The sequence below is a fragment of the Hypanus sabinus genome, chromosome 27 (genome assembly GCF_030144855.1).
Source record: "Hypanus sabinus isolate sHypSab1 chromosome 27, sHypSab1.hap1, whole genome shotgun sequence".
Lineage (NCBI taxonomy): Eukaryota > Metazoa > Chordata > Chondrichthyes > Myliobatiformes > Dasyatidae > Hypanus > Hypanus sabinus.
Window position 1 is genome coordinate 6,788,614 of NC_082732.1, and position 16,355 is coordinate 6,804,968.

The following is a 16,355-nucleotide window of genomic DNA, read 5'->3' on the forward strand; positions in this document are numbered from 1 at the left end:
AAAGCTATGAAGTACGTTCCGTGCATGTAAAACAATAAAATGCAAAATCATAACAAGTGAGATTGTGAGGTCAAGAGTTCAATCAATGAGATCTGTTCAAGAATCTGATTAGAGCAAGACAGAAGCTGCCCATGAGCCTGGTGCTTTCAGGCTTTTGTGTCTTCTGCTTGGCAGGAGAGGGGAGAAAAGGGAATGTCCAGGGTGGGCGGGTTCTTTGATTTTTCTGGCTGCTTTACTGAGGCACTGAGAGGTATAGACAGAGTCCATGGAGGAATCTGGTTTCGCACGATCACGTGCAGAGCTGTTGTGGCACCCAAGCCATGATACCTGCAGATAGAACGTTTTCTATGGTGCGTCGATGTAAATTGGTGAAGGCCGACTGGTCTCTAAAGGCAAACTGTTGATATTCAGTTCAATGATGCAAGCTGAGGAGTTTCAGTGAGGTTAATGGAGGAGTTGGCTTTGATTGAGATATTGTGCTAAGCTGCCCTGCTACTCTTCAGTTGGCCTGTGCGTGATTGACAGTCCCTTATTTTCATGGCTTGTTGGCTGTGTGGCATTCCTCAGGGCTGTGTTCAGTGTTAACCCAAATTTTGACCTCAGGACTGCAGGGTGATCTGCAGCAAACAGGACACTGAGCTAAGGTTGACATTTATATTGGATATTCCAAAATCTGCTGTAATTATTCAGTTACTGCAATAACATCCTGACTTTTCAGCCATCAATCCAGGGACCTGAGACTGAACCCAGCATGCCAGCCGAGAAATTTAAATTCCTGTAACTAAACAGAGCAGGAGTTAAGTAAAAGGGACTGTGTAGCTGAAGTTGTGAAAACTCACTGATGCCCCACAAGAGGTATTCTATAATTCTACCCAATTAGGGTTGAAATGTGACTCCAAACACAACTCTGGATTTAAAAGAAACTCCAAATGCTGGAATCTGGGGCAACACAAAATATGCTGCAGGATTCATTGGGTCAGCCAGCATCTGTAGAGGATAACAACAGTTGATGTTTAATATCTGACTCTTTGGTCATCTTTCACTGGACATTTCAGTTCAGGCAGTTAGAATTGGACAACAAATCCAGACATTACTAATGATATACACATTCTGTCAATGAATAGACACCAGGAAATATACTCTAACATTGGAAACTAACCTCTAATTCCCATCTAACATTGTTACTTGTTGATACCTTTTTTACCCTTGTCCTATACTACATGCTTTGGCCTTGAGCAGCTGAAGCTATCCTTTTGCCACACTATCCGTTAACAACACTTTCCATTAGCTGCTGGTAATTCTTGCTCCCTGTGTTCCATTCTCCATGTCTCTTTTCATGTTTCTGATATCCTTCATCTCAAAAAACAAGGACTCCCAAGTCATAAGCACACAAAACGCTGGAGAACCTCAGCAAGTCAGCAAAACAGTCAACATTTCAAGCCAAGATCCTTCATCAGTTTAGTTTAGGGGAATGGGCAAAGAAGTAGCAAATGAAATACAATATTGTAAAGTGTATGATCATGCACTTTGGTGGAAGAAATAAATGGGCAAACTATTATTAAGATGGGGAGAGAATTCTTTGTTTCTAGATACAGCTACATGAGAGATTTAGGGTTGCTTCTGCTGGAACATAACCTTGTGCAAGATACCCTAAAGGTTAACCTCCAGGTTGAGTCGGTTGTGAAGAAGGCGAATGCAATGCTGGCATTCATTTCTAGAGGTATGGAAAATAAGAGCAGGGATGTGATGTTAAGGCACTCGTGAGACCACACTTGGAGTATTGTGTGCAGTTTTGGGCTCCGGTATTTTAGAAAGGATATACTGTCATTGGAGAGTGTTCAAAGAAGATTCACAAGAATGATTCCAGGAATGAAAGGGTTACCGTATGAGGAACGTGTGGCAGCTCTTGGGCTGTATTCTCTGGAGTTCAGAAGAATGAGGGGGGATCTCATAGAAATGTTAAAAGGCCTGAACAGATTAGATATGGCAAAGTTATTTCCCATGGTAGGGGAGTCTAGGACAAGAAGGAATGACTTCAAGATTGAAGGACGACCATTTAGAACTGAGATGCGGAGAAATTACTTTAATCAGAGGGTAGTAAATCTATGGAAATTATTGCCACGAGTGGCTGTGGAGGCCAAGACATTGAGTGTATTTAAGGCAGAGATAGATAGCTTCTTGATTAGCCAGGGCATTGAAGAGTATGAGGAGAAGACAGGGGAGTGGGGATGACTGGAAGAATTGGATCAACCCATGATTGAATGGCAGAGCCGACTCGATGGGTCAAATGGCCTGCTTCTGCAACTGTATCTTATGGTCTTATGGTGTTAATAAGAAGATGGGGCGGGCATTGGGAAAGGGGTACAATGAACCCTTCCCAATATGTGTTCCCTCAGGAAATTGACTTTCACAGAAAGTGGGCAATTTTCTTGAACCCTGTTGTGTAACTGAGTGGCTGCTCCAGAACTAAGCCAGCAAATACTGGTGTAGTTCAGAGTTGTAAATCAGAGTGACTGGGAGAAGGTAAGGTGACATTCTCCCATCAACCAGCTGTGCTTTCCTCATGATGCAGAGGTGGGGTGTGCAGATGCTATCAAGGATTTTGCAAACTGTATCTAGGAAAAAGTGCACACTGTGTCCACAATAACAATTAGTGAGTTCCTGCAAAATGAATTCTATTCTGAACCACGGTGTCATTTGACAAATAGTATATTGATGAAGAGACACAGACTAGGATAGCATGAATCAAGACGCATGGCTGGATAACATTTAGGGTCATAGAGCTAGAAGCAGTTCCTTCAGCCCATCAGATCAATTCTGTCCAGCAAGTAGTAACTAATATCAATCCCATTTACTTTCACTTCATCCAGATCCTTCAATGCCTTGGCAATTCAAATGTTGCTGTACAGATGTAAGAGCAGTTTTCCTATATCTCTTCAGGCAGATGATCCAGATTCCACTCACCCTCTGGAGAAAAATGTTCTTCCTCAGATCCCCTTTAAACATTTTCCCCCTTACCCTACCCATGCCCTCTAATTCAGAGATATTTCTGTTCTAGGGTAAAGTTTGCTTTTACATACTCTACCTAAGACCATCATTGACAGGTCCCATCAGCCTTTTCTGCTCCCCGGAAAATGAATCCACCTAACCAGTCGTTCCTGTATTTCTGAAAGGTGCGGGCTCCTGTTCTTCCCCCCCCCCCCCACGCTTTCCCCCATTGATCAACATTGTGCTGTGACACGACAAATTAGTGCAAGAGACAAGGAAAGCAAATGCTCTTCAACTGCAATTGAAAATATAGAGACAAATTACGATGTTAATAACTTTCCTTTTTGCCATTGTTCATCCGGAAGTCCATTCCTTCTGCAATTAAATTGCAGACTTTTGTGGCATTATTCAACAGCAGTACAGAAAGACAATGACAAAGTAATCCCAATTTTGGAAACATGAAAACTGTAGCAATTCGAGCCATAAAGTTTACTGCAACAGTACAATGTTGCGGAGCTGGTCCTGGTAGCAGATTACAGGATTACAGAGGAGTTTGAGTTTTGGAGATGAATTAATGTTTTGCACTTTGAGTAAGTGTTCAGTGTTTTCACAGCAGTAAAATCAAAAAAGAAAACATTTTCTCATATTTCTCACAACAGAGAAGAAGGCCATTTAGCCCCAAAACACTATGTCATCCTAGAGCATTCCCATCAGTCTGTGTATTCTTTATCAACTGTCTATCAAACTCCCCCCAATTATCATGTCATACACCTTAAAGGAAATGATCAATTTACCAACCAACATTTGGAAGGAACTGCAACACTCAGAAGATCTTAGTTGTGCTCATTTTGTGCCCTTCGACATCTGCAAATGCTTTAAGCAAGTCCTAGGTAACAACCCCTGTTTAATACATTGTCAACAAATTCACTAACTGGGCCTCAATGTTGAATAACATACGAGGATGGAATAAGGAGTTTCCTGGTCCCTGATCTTTGGGAGGGGATAATTTGGTGTTCAGTGACCCAGTTTGAGCTGATAAGTGCTCCTGTTTTCTGATATGAGAATGCAATGTCCATCTAGCTCATAAAGGTTGCTGAAACATGATTACCAATGTATGCACAATTTCCTGTGGCTTTGACAAGCACTCAAACACTGGATCATGCTGTTTTTTCATTGCTTAATTTTAAATAGATGCTTGATAGTTTACAAAGAAGAGTACCTGTAAATGTGCTATCTCATTATCTGTGTTCTCCAGTTATGATTGAATTTGAAATTCAATACATTTTCTCCAGTCACAATTCAAGTTTTGAAAATAGGGATCTTACTAGTGACAGAATGAGTTTCAGGCAAGTTGTACTTCAGCAGAGGCAACCGCTTCCCGCACCATTTCTACCACTCGTTCTGGCATCACAGGACAACAAAAGTAATGGACCAGAACGTTGCTACGTTATCAACAAATAGCCTGTATCAGAATCAGGTTTAATATCGCTGGCATAGGTCATGGGCATCATCTGTGGAAGGAAAGGTCATTTCAATGTTTGGGTGTGAAGCATCAGCCATTCCTTTTCTCCACTGATTGGCTCAACCTGTTGAGTTCCTCCAGCAGGTTGTTTGATGCTCCTGATTCCATTCTCTTATGTGTCGTCACCTGGAAACTGAGACTGACACACAACACAAACAGTAGATAGATAGATAGATACTTTATTCATCCCCAAGGGGAAATTCAACATTTTTCCAGTGTCCCATACACTTATTGTAGCAAAACTAATTACATACAGTATTTAACTCAGTATAAATATGATATGCATCTAAAATCACCCTCCCAAAAAGCATTAATAAATAGCTTCCCATAGTATTCCCATTTAGAAGCATGGGCTTTTACTGAGTAATTCTAATTGGTTATTGGAGACCTCAGAAGAATTAATCTGTCCCTCCTAGCCACACCCTTACTCAGAGTATGTTTCATTCACAGGTTTCAGACTCAACTCTTAGCCCAGGTTTTGTGTTTGCAATCCAGTGCAGTGCAACGTGACAGGAGACCCACAGTATCAGGGGTGTAGGTTCACATGTGAGAATTTCACCAGTGTCCTGTCTGTTCCTTTAAGCTGAATGTAAAAGATGTGATTCTTTTTTTACAAAAAGGTGCAGGGAGTCTCAGTAATAATAATCACTCAATCAGTATCAAAAAATAACTAAATGATCATTAACTAATTCATTTTCTCTCTGTGGGGTCATTCCAAATGTAAATTAGCTGCTCAATCCATTCATTATATCAATCTTTGTACTTCATGAATCTGATTGGTGACAAACTTCTTTAGGCCATTCTGAAAAAGGCTTTAAAAAAGCAGGCTCATTCTTCACTGCTGTGTATTGTATTCCCTGGAGCACTCCATTTAGTTTATGGATGGCTGGCTGGCAGGAATGGATTTGTTTTCCATACTTGGCAAGGTCCTGGGATTTACTGAGAGTATCAGGTGTCATTCCAAAACATATCCATTACTTTTACAAAGGGGCTCGTTACATGATATTAGTAAGAATCAGAACAAAGCCCACATTTTGGCCACCTCCCAGATAACTGATCACCACACTGGACCGAATGGGCTTTAGAACCTGTGAGAATTGCTGCTCCTCTGAGTAAATGCTCTCTGACATCACACAAAGATTCTCTGATGGGCTTCCCTAAGCTTCAAGGGTTCCAGTCTGAGCACGTAGACCATAGAACAGCCCAGCATAGTGCGGGCTCTTCAACCCATGATGTTGTGCTGAATTTTAAGCTATTCCAAGATCAATCTGACCTTTCACTCCTACACAGCCCATAGCCCTCCATTTTTCTCTTAAGTGTTACTGATGTTTCAGCTTCTGCTACCACCCCTGGCACTGCATTCCTGGTACTTAACTCACTCTGTGTAAAATCAGCCTCTGACATCACCGCCAAACTATCCTTCAATCATCTTTAAAGGACGGCATCTTGTATCGGCCATTGCTGCCCTGGGAGAAAGGTGCATTTCTGCTATTTCCTGTCTCTTTCCACTGATACCTTTTTCAGCAAGGTTCACAGTTCCCTCATTGATGCCAACTCATCCAGTCACCCCTCACAGCCAAAACCCCTCATTCCTGGCAGCACAATCCCTATGAAACTGACCTAGATCTTCTCCGAACCTGTCCTCCCTCCTGAGCCATGTTGTTCCGAAATGTGTTTAAAGCAAGACTGCGGATGATACAAAGTTGGGTTGGGGGGCAGGTAGAGTTGAAGAAGAAAGGTGTCTGCAGATGATTTAGACAGATTAAGAGAATGGGCAGAGAAGTGGCAGATGGAATATAATTTAGGGAAGTGCAATTTGGTAGAAGGAATTAAGGCATAAACAGTTTTCTAAATGGAGAAAAAGTCAGAGATTCAAAGGAACTTGTGAGTCCTCGTGCAGGATTCCCTAGCTTGCAGATTGAGTCAGTGGTGAGGAAGGCAAATGTAATCTTAGCATTCATTTTGAGAGGACGAGAATACAAAGGCAAGAATGCAATGTTAAGGCTTTATAAAGCATTGCTCAGATCAAATTTGGAGTACTGTGAGCAATTTTTCTTGCCTCCATACCTAAGAATGGATGTGCTGATGTTGGAAAGGATCCAGAGAACTTCATGAGAATGATCATGGGAATGAAAAGATTAGCATATGAGAAGTGTTTGATGGCTCTGGGCCCGTATTTGATGGTGTTTAGAAGAATGGTGCTGGTGGGGGGGGATCTCATTGAAACCTATTGAATATCGATAAGGCTAGACACAGTGGATGTGGGAGAGTCTAGGACCAGAAGGTGCAGCCTCATAATAGAAGGGTGTGCATTTAGAACAAAGAGGAGGAATTTCTTTGGCCAGAGGATAGTGAGTCTGTGGAATTCTTTGCCAGAGATGGCAGTGGAGGCCAAGACATTGAGTATATTTTGAGGTTGATTGGTTCTTGATTAGTAAGGGTGTCGAAGTTTTAGAGGAGAAGGCAGAAGATTGGGATTGAGAAGGGTAATAGATCAGACATGATTGAACGGTGGGGCAGAATCGATGCGCTGAATGGCCTAATTCTGTTGCCATGTCTTCTACTCTAAATCTAAGCAGATCTTTTCACAGGTTCATCAAGACTTGATTATGTAATAATTGGCCTATTTACAAATGTATTAATTGACCCTATTTACATGCTGAACACCTCACTGAGTACATGTTCAGCTTGTTCACCCATTTCCAAGGGTTGTAAATGCAAATAAAAGCAGAAACTTCTGGAAGCACACAGGAGACCAGACAGTGTCCATGCAAAGAACAGCATGGAGTGTTTCAGCTAAACAACCTTCCATTAGGATATTGATCTGAATGCTAACTCAGTTTGTCTCTCCAAGAGTGCTGTCTGAAACACTGTGTTTCAATTCTGTTTTAGATTATTTCCGATATTCAGCATTTGCAGTTTTTTTGGAATTAAAAAATTATAGGCAAACCACTGCCGAATAACAGGCGGCCTTTCAAACTGGGGTGTTTCAGGGATGGTCACAGTGGGCTCCACAGGGGAGAATGGTTAGGGAAGCTACATCACTTTGGATAGCAAAACAAGAATTTTAGGACCCATGTGGAAAAGACACATGAGGACCAGAGGAAAGGAGCTGGGCAAAGAGAGAATGGAATAGAGAGCATATGACATGAAAGGAACCAACACTGTCCTAAAGAGAATGATTGGAGAACAAGGACACCATCTGTGTAGAGAAGTGGAGGGCAAACCTGCATGCATTCCTTTGTCCTGACGGAGGGTCTCGGCCCGAAACATCGACAGTGCTTCTCCCTATAGGTGCTGTCTGGCCTGCTGTGTTCCACCAGCATTTTGTGTGTGTTGTTGTTTGAATTTCCAGCATCTGCAGATTTCCTCGTGTTTGCATCCTGTGTATTGGATTTTACGGGGGGGGGGGGGGGGGGATTGACCATCTCAGTAGAAGTGGATATAGTAGAGTTAATGGAGAAAGTGAATATTAATGAGGTTATACTAAGTAGGTTTTGACCACATTTAATGCAGGCATGCCACCAGCTCCAGATGAAAAAGATTCCAAGTTTTTATGAGAGGTGTCACCAAGAGTTCAGCAGAAGTTGTAATCTTTGCTTTACACAAGCTTAGAGTTGTGAGGAATGGGAAATGTAACATCTTTTTTCAAAGAAATACTCAGTTGATGTATGTTGGGTTTAACCTCAATATAATAACAAAATGGTAAGAAAAGGCAATATTTGCTTAATGACAGTTCTAAGACAATGTCCAACAACAAAGAAACCTACAGTTTGAGGAAAAAGTAAGTGAAAAACAAATAAGTCATTTCAGAGTTGTTAAAAGCAAGTTGTGTTTGACTAATATGATTGAATTTTTGAACGCAGTAATTTGGGAAGTAGCTGAAGTGAATGCAGTCGATGTTTATATGGATTTTCAGAAGACAGTTAACAAATAAGGAGCTAGTTAACAAAACAGGCCCATGGGACAAATGGATCAGTGGCAGCACAAACAGGTAAATGTAAAATTGGCTCAAGGGTAGAAAACAGAATTGGCAACAATTTTGTTTGTAAGATTAAAGGCTGGCCAACAATGCAGTTTCTCAGGGGCTTGCACTGGGACCGGTTGTTTTTCAAGTATTATTGACAGGGGTGTGTAGGTTAGCATTTAAACAAGTTTTGAGGAGCTGCGTGTGTGGTAAATAGTGAGAAGGATGCTAACAGGCAGCAAAAGATTACGGATGGAATCTGAGACTAATGTTAGGTGTCATTTAATTCAGAGAAATGTGAAGTGATATATTTTTGCAGAAAGGATAAAGGGAAATAATGTGATCTTAGTGACACAGTAATGAAGGATGTGCAGGAACAGAGGGAGTCAAGTTTGCAGTGGCATATACAATATCTGAAAGTCACAGCTAGTTAAGAGAATGAATTTGAGTTTCCTAATCTATGGTATGGAGCAAGACTATATTGATCCTTTAAAACAGGTGTTCCCAACCTGTTTTTTATGCCGTGGACCCCAGGTTGCAATCTCATGAAAAAACTTGAGCCACAGTTCTTATGTTCATTTCCAGTCACTTATGATTTTATAAAGACAATGAAGGCACAACAGTCCCACAGATATGGAATGTGGGACGTCAGCTCCTAGTTTGACTGGAAAAGCTGTGTTTGTTTTCCTTACTGAAGATGATACTGAGGAGATTTGGCGGAGATGGATAAGATCATAGTTGTTTCAGAAGGGTTAAGAGGAGGGAAACTCTTCTCACTAATGATGGTTTAAGACCCAGGATACACAGACTTAAAGTGAAGGGCTAAGCTTGCAGTTGGATGTGAAGAAAAATCTATCAGGGCTTCCAAATGGGTATTTGGTCAGATCAAAGACAAGTACTGAAGGAAGATAGGCTGCAGATCTGGAAGAAACCTTAGACTAATGAGATTGAATCATTTACAAGAATCCATGGTCTGCTGGATCCCTTTTCTGCAATTACTACTGTTCGATTCCATGATTTAAGATTACTTTCTTTTCACACATGGCTACCCATTTCATCAGATTGTCAGTCTACTGTGCTTCATGTATCTGCTTCCCTTTGATCGTGATTTATGAGATCAACATCATCAACAAACTTCCAAGCTGTACTCATTCAGGTCATTGATATATCAAAGAAGAAAGTGAAATTACTTCCAGAACAGGACCTGATTCGAAAAGATATATTGAAAGCAGTTGGCTGGAATTACATCAAGTGTGGACCAATAAGAGGATAGTCACACACAGACAGGCCAGGAGAATGCACAGGCTACAATCAGGTGAAATGTGCAAACTGTGCAGACAATAAACTTGGAATTGATTAAACCTTCAGAACTTGAGACAAGCTGGACAATCGTGCTATGGTGAACAAATGACTTTCCTTGTTGGTGTTTATATTTGCCTGCAGATATCATCAACATGTGTATACATCAAGCTGTTCAGAATCAAAATAATATGTTATGTGCAAAGTATTCCCATTGGTTCTTCTTGCACATTGTTCAATTTCAAATTCAACTGGTTCCGTGTATTAGCGGAGAAGGTATATAGAATACAACCTGAAATACTTGTCTTCGCAGATGTCCACGAAAAGCAGGAGAACCCTAAGAGAATAAACCCCAACACCCCCTCTCCTCCCCTCCCATGCACAAGCAGCAGCAAGCATTAATGCATCAAACTCCCCCTCCCCATTTGTTTCAGCAGCGCCCAGCACCCACCAAGCAATAGCAAAGCATCCAAAGAGAGACCATGATCTGCAGTCAACAAGAACTTTTGTTCACCCAACAGTTCGATATGCCACAAGCTGACTCTCTCTCGCTAACGAGAGACAGTGACGTAACCCACTTTCACAGCGAAAGGGGAGACTGACGGTCACCGTTATTATATTACAATCTGCTGTATTGTTTTCCAAAAATCTGCTGCAACGTTCAATCTCCAGCCTGGAATCGGTCATCCACGGGGCCGCACCCTGGAAACACCACCTTCCTATCCACACCTGGAGAATATCAGAAGACAGTCGTCCAACGAGCTCCAGGAGTGGGAACTCATCCATGTAAAAAAAACGCACTCTGAGTGCCACTTGCAGATCACGACCTCAATCAAACACCAACCACCTTGAAAAGGAAAAAAAAAGACATTAAAGAGGGGAATTTAAGCTGGTTCCACAGATGAGCTCAAAGAGGCAGCCTCTTAGTGCCATCTTAACTTCTTGTAATTCTCTCTAAGTTTTGTCTAAAATGATCTGGGCCATAATTCCTTCCACAAAGTTGTAATACAGTTAAAATAATCCTCCAAAGTACCTGTTAAAATGAACTGCTCAGCATTGGTGAATATCAACATTTTCAAATGATAATTCAAGATTTGAGTTAAAGGCTGTCTACAATGATTTAAACTGACTGCCTAATTGCTCCCCTGAAGGAAGTGTGGTGAAAGTGATATACCATAATAACTAGCAAAGAGGATTAAGTAGCTCAAATCACTTATTGGTTTTGGCATGCGTAATATGGTAATTGATAGCTGAAAACTCATATTTGATGCTGCTGCTTTATGGCGACAGAGTCGAGTTCTGTTTTTATTACATTGGATTGTGAGATTTTTAGCCACACTGCAGGGCTTGTTAATCAGAATCTGAGAAACTGTCTATTTGTTCATAAAAATGGAAATGACTAGGACTTAATTGGGAAAACTGTTTGTGATGATGGTGAATGCGCTGACTTGTCTTCAGATGGAAGCAGTTTTTCATTAAATGGGGACTGGTTTCTGCTCTTCTTCGAATTGTCTATGAGAACCTAACTCGAATGGAATTGCTTATAATTGACGTAAAACAGCCCAGCTTCCACGTTGCTGGTTTTGGGTTGTAAAACAGCACGTAAGCAGGTCAGCTCTTGTACAGAGCACAGTGGCACAGTCTTATACCTCGAATGGCCCAGTTTAATCCTGGCTTTTGTTACTGTCTGTGGAGTTTGCATGTTCTCTCTGTGGTCATACAGGTTTCTCCCTGGTGCTTTAGTTTTCTTCTACATCCGAAAGACATACAAGTTGGCATGGTAATTAGCCAGAGGTGGGATCTGGGGGGAGTTGTGGGGAACATGGAGAGAATACAATGAGGCTAGGCTAGGATTAAATGGGGGTTTGATGCTGGGGTAAAGCTTGGTAGAGTGAAGTATCTATTTCCATGCTGCATGAATCTGAGAGTCTATGGTATTTATTCGATTGATCTTTCTCCTTGAAGTGGAAATGGTAAGCCTGTTCACTATCATTCACAGCATTTTTATGTACATTTAGAGGTAAGGGGAACAACCTACGGCTATCACTTCTTGACCATCCCACGATGAGTAGACATGTGATCAGTTAATTCTGACAACACCCTGCTTACATGTAATCTCATATGTGATGCGTTGTGGCTCTGCTGCTGCTTGCGCAGGGGAGGGGGAAGTTTGAATGCTTTTTCTGTCGTTCATTCTTTTGGTGTTCTTCTGGTTTTGTGGATGTGAAGTACTTCAGGTTGTGTACTGTATACATTCTCTGATAATAAACGGAACCATTTGGACTTTCTGATGCTTACAAGCCTCTGCCTCGTGGCCATTCTGGTGGCCCCATATCTAGAATATCCTTATTCATCACGATGAAGATCCGTTACTCCAATTATCATAAGACCACAAGATATTAGAACAGACTATCCCTTTTATATCTCCCGTTGCATTGTAGCCCACAGTCTGGCTACTGTTGGGAGGTCTGTATATAATTCCCCCAGTGTCATTTTAACCTCACAGTTTCTTAACTCTACCCACAAAGATTCTGCATCTTCTGATCCTATGTCTTTCTAAGGATTTGATTTCAGTTTTTACCAGCAGAGCCACCCCACCCCCTCAGCCTACCTGACTGTTTTTTCAATACAATGTACATCCTTGGATGTTAAGCTCCCAACTGTGATTTTCTTTCATCCACGATTCAGTGATGCCCATAAGGTCAGAAGGTCCCACATGGGAAGATGGTCAAGAAGGTTCCATCACTCAGCATTCGGGATGAGGTAGCATATTGGGTTAGACATTGGCTTTGTGGGAGAAGTCAGAGAGTGGTAGTAGTTGCCCAATCACAAACAAGAGAAAATTTGCAGATGCTGGAAACTCCCGCAATATGCACAAAAAGCGGGAGGAACTCATCAGGTCAGGCAGCATCTAGGGAAAATGTACAGTCAATGTTTTGGGCTGAAACTCTTCAGCAGGACTGGAGAAAAGAAGCTGAAGAGTAGGTACCCCTCAGTATGTGTGGGAGCACATATCTTTCTCCCCCCCCCCCCCCCCCACTAACCGCTTTCTACAGTGATCGCTCTCTATGAAACTCCCTTGTCCATTTGCCCCCTTCCCACTGATCTCCCTCCTGGTACTTATCCTTGCAAGTAGAACAAGTGCTACACCTGCCCCTACACCTTCTTCCTCACTGTCATTCAGGGCCCTAAGTAGTCCCTCCAGGTGAGGCAACACTTCACTTATGAGTCTGTTGGGGTTATATACTGTGTTTAATGCTCTGGTGTGGCCTCCTGTATATCGGTGAGACCTAACGTAGATTGGGAGATCGCTTCGCTGATCACCTACGCTTTGTCTGCCTGAAAAAGTGGGACCTCCCAGTCGCCACCCATTTTAATTCCACTTCCCATTCCCATTCCAATATGTCTATCCATGGCCTCCTCCACTGTCATGATGAGGCCACACTTAGACTGGGGAGAAAACATATCCATCTGGGCAGCCTCCAATCTGATAGCATGAACATTGATTTCTCAAACTTACAGTAATGATCACCCCCCTTTCCCTCCCCCACCTTATGTCCCTGACCAGCCACCGCCTCCCTCTGATGCTCCTCCCCACTTTTCTTTCCTCCATGGTCTTCTGTTTCTGTTACCAGTTTATTTCCCAGCTCTCTATCTACAGGATAGCTCATGTAGTTCTGTTGTTTAAAAAAGGTTCAAAAAGTAAGCCGGGAAATTATAGGCCGGTAAGTTTGACATCAGTAGTAGGTAAATTATTGGAAGGAATACTAAGAGATAGGATCTACAAGTATTTGGATAGACAGGACTTATTAGAAACAGTCAGCATGGCTTTGTGCCTGGTAGGTCATGTTTAACCAATCTATTAGAGTTTTTTGAGGAAGTTACCAGGAAAGTGGATGAAGGGAAGGCAGTGGATGTTGTCTACATGGACTTCAGTAAGGCCTTTGACAAGGTCCCGCATGGGAGGTTAGTTAGGAAGATTCAGTCGCTAGGTATACATGGAGAGGTAGTAAATTGGATTAGACATTGGCTCAATGGAAGAAGCCTGAGAGTGGTAGTGGAGGATTGCTACTCTGAGTAGAGGCCTGTGACTAGTGGTGTGCCACAGGGATCAGTGCTGGGTCCATTGTTATTTGTCATCTATATCAATGATCTGGATGATAATGTAGCAAATTGGATCAGTAAGTTTGCTGATGATACAAAGATTGGAGGTGTAGTGGACAGTGAGGAAGGTTTTCAAAGCCTGCAGAGGGATTTGGAACAGCTGGAGGAATGGGCAGAAAAATGGCAGATGGAGTTTAATGCGGACAAGTGTGAGGTATTGCACTTCAGAAAGTAGAACATAAAAGGTAAATGGTAGGACACTGAGGAGCGCAGTAGAACAGGGGGATCTGGGAGTACAGATACATTATTCCCTAAAAGTCGTGTCACAGGTGGATAGGGTTGTGAAGAGAGCTTTTGGTACATTGGCCTTTATAAATCGAAAAGTATTCAGTATAAAAGTTGGAATGTAATGGTGAGGTTGTATAAGACATTGGTGAGACCGAATTTGAAGTATTGTGTGCAGTTTTGGTCACCTAATTACAGGAAGCATGTTAATAAGAAATATTGAAAGAGTGCAGAGAAGGTTTACAAGGATGTTGCCGGGACTTGAGAAACTGAGTTACAGAGAAAGGTTGAATAGGTTATGACTTTATTCCCTGGAGCTTTGGAGAATGAGGGGTGATTTGATAGAGGTATATAAAATTATGATGGGTCAGATAGAATGATAGAGGTTTTTTCCACTGAGGCCAGATATATGGATGAGAGAGGTTTGGAGAGATACAGCTCAGGTGCAGGTCAGTGGGACTAGGCAGAAAAATGGTTCGGCACAGCCAAGAAGGGCCAAAAGGCCTGTTTCTGTGCTGTAATGTTCTATGGTTCTATGTTTTCTCTTCATTCCTTCTCCTCCAGCTTTCACCTTTCACCTTGTATTTCTCACTCCCCTTCCCTTTTAAATCTACTCCTCAGCTTTCTCCTCCAGCCTTGCCAAAGGATTTCTGCCCAAAACGTCGACTGTACTATTTTCCATAGTTGCTGACTGGCCTGTTAAGTTCCTCCAGCATTTTGGGTGTGGTGAAAGAGGGTTGCCTCTCTGACTGGAGGCCTGCGACTAGTTGTGTACCACAGGGGTCAGTTCTGGGTCTGTTGCTGTTTATCAATGATCTGGATGATAATGTGGCAAACTGTGTCTGCAAATTTGTGGATAACACTAAGACTGAGTGGAGAGTGAGGAAGGCAATCAAACCTTCAAGATATGGGCCAACTGGAAAAATAAGCTGGAAAGTGGCAGATAGAATTTAAAACAGACTTATGTGAGGCTTTACACTTTAGAGAGACCAACCAGGCTTACTTAGTGAATGGTCGGGCACTAAGGAGTATGGTAGAACAGTGAGATCTAGAAATGTAGATCTAACATTCATTGAAAGTGGTGTCGCAGGTATAACATCGTAAAGAAAGCTTTTGGCACACTTGCCATTATAAATCAAAGTATTGAATCCAGGATTTAGACAATAGGCAATAGACAATAGGTGCAGAAATAGACCATTCGGCCCTTCGAGCCTGCACCGCCATTTTGAGAGCATGGCTGATCATCTACTATCAATACCCGGTTCCTGCCTTGTCCCCATATCCCTTGATTCCCCTATCCATAAGATACCTATCTAGCTGCTTCTTGAAAGCATCCAGAGAATTGGCCTCCACTGCTCTCCAAGGCAGTGCATTCCAAACCCCCACAACTCTCTGGGAGAAGAAGTTTTTCCTTAACTCTGTCCTAAATGACCTACCCCTTATTCTCAAACCATGCCCTCTGGTACTGGACTCTCCCAGCATCTGGAACATATTTCCTGACTCTATCTTGTCCAATCCCTTAATAATCTTATATGTTGCAATCAGATCCCCTCTCAATCTCCTTAATTCCAGCGTGTACAAGCCCAGTCTCTTTAACCTCTCTGTGTAAGACGATCCTGACATCCCAGGAATTAACCTTGTGTATCTACGCTGCACTTCCTCTACAGCCAGGATGTCCTTCCTTAACCCTGGAGACCAAAACTGTACACAATACTCCAGGTGTGGTCTCACCAGGGCACCGTACAAATGCAAGAGGATTTCCTTGCTCTTGTACTCAATTCCCTTTGTAATAAAGGCCAACATTCCATTAGCCTTCTTCACTGCCTGCTGCACTTGCTCATTCACCTTCAGTGACTGATGAACAAGGACTCCTAGATCTCCTAGCATTTCTCCCTTACCTAACTTTACACCGTTCAGATAATAATCTGCCTTCCTGTTCTTACACCCAAAGTGGATAACCTCACACTTATTCACATTAAACGTCATCTGCCAAGTATCTGCCCACTCACCCAGCTATCCAAGTCACCCTGAATTCTCCTAACATCCTCATCACATGTCACACTGCCACCCAGCTTAGTATCATCAGCAAACTTGCTGATGTTATTCTCAATGCCTTCATCTAAATCATTGACATAAATCAAAGCTTAATTGAAGTTGTTGGTAAGGCCTTGAGTCTTGGTCCCCCACCTT

The 16,355-nt window shown here is 42.2% G+C and overlaps 1 protein-coding gene across 2 annotated transcripts in view; it reads left to right on the top strand.

The window, feature by feature from the left end:
• epha8 (eph receptor A8) overlaps positions 1-16,355 on the top strand; it is a 627,227-nt gene that overhangs the window by 532,218 nt on the left and 78,654 nt on the right. The window lies entirely within an intron of this gene.